This window comes from Fukomys damarensis, unplaced genomic scaffold (genome assembly GCF_012274545.1).
Source record: "Fukomys damarensis isolate Sample0158 unplaced genomic scaffold, DMR_v1.0_HiC HiC_scaffold_14, whole genome shotgun sequence".
Lineage (NCBI taxonomy): Eukaryota > Metazoa > Chordata > Mammalia > Rodentia > Bathyergidae > Fukomys > Fukomys damarensis.
In genome coordinates, this window is record NW_022900926.1 from 51,198,633 (window position 1) to 51,199,619 (window position 987).

At 44.8% G+C, this 987-nt stretch overlaps 1 long non-coding RNA gene across 1 annotated transcript in view; it reads left to right on the forward strand.

Moving 5' to 3' along the window:
• Positions 1-8: 8 nt before the first annotated feature.
• LOC104874285 overlaps positions 9-987 on the forward strand; it is a 22,191-nt gene continuing 21,212 nt past the window's right edge. Inside the window, exon 1 of the long non-coding RNA XR_783705.2 lies at positions 9-207. This is a non-coding gene — a long non-coding RNA (uncharacterized LOC104874285). The remainder of the gene's footprint in view (positions 208-987) is intronic.

Genomic DNA, 987 nt, shown 5'->3' on the forward strand with positions numbered 1-987 from the left:
GTCGAGGAAACCCCGGCGCGCCGAGGGGGACGGGAGCGGCGCCCGCCCGCCGGGGATGACACGAAGGCCAGATTTGGAAGCGAAACCGCCGGGCGATGAGGGGTTGTGCAATACTCCGTTTCTGTCCCTGGCCTTTTAAGCAGTTAAGGGCTCCTCCTGGCACCGTTTGAGCAACTTGCAGCAGAAAGCTGCGTGGTGAGGACAACTGTGAGCAAAATATCTGTTTCTTTTCAAAATCTTGGCAACTAAATCTTATGTGAAGTGACATTTCCTTTGTAACCGCTTACTAGGTACAAGAAAGAAAGACAAGACAAAGGCATTTGAATTTCAGACGCTCTATGGATACTAATTTTAATGCAGCTCTAATGAGAAATAGTACCATACTTTTGCTATGCAAGTTTTTTGCGTTTTGGGTTTTGGTTTTTGCACTACGGAGATTGAACCCAGGGTCTGACACATGCTAGGCACATCTAACCCTAAGCTCCATCGCCTAGCCTTTTTTTGTAAGATAAGGTCTCGCTAGAGTACCCAGGCTGACCTCAATCTGGAATTGTCCTGACTCAGCCTCCCAGGCGTCTCTGGTTGCAAGCTTTCACAATAACGAGGGGCTGAAAAGCTTAAAAGATTTTATTGTGCACTAGATGAGCTCTATCCTATAGTATATCAGTTGTTCAAGTAAAAGTTAGATAAGCACTTTTCAAAGTGCATAAGCACATAAAATGAAATTGTTTTCACAGACATCTGAAACCATGTTGACCAGGGGACTATGGTGTATATAGTAAAGAACGGAACTCCCTATTACCTAAAATCCCTTAGTACCAAACGTTGCTATGATATTCAGCTCTAAGGATTTTAGTTCACAACCCAGAAGTCATGGACAATGAAATAAGTGAAAACAAAATATTTAACAGAAAACCATGGTGGTGTGCGTCTGTAATCCCAGCACTCGGGAGGCTGAGGCAGGAGGATCGCTGTGAGTTCAAGACC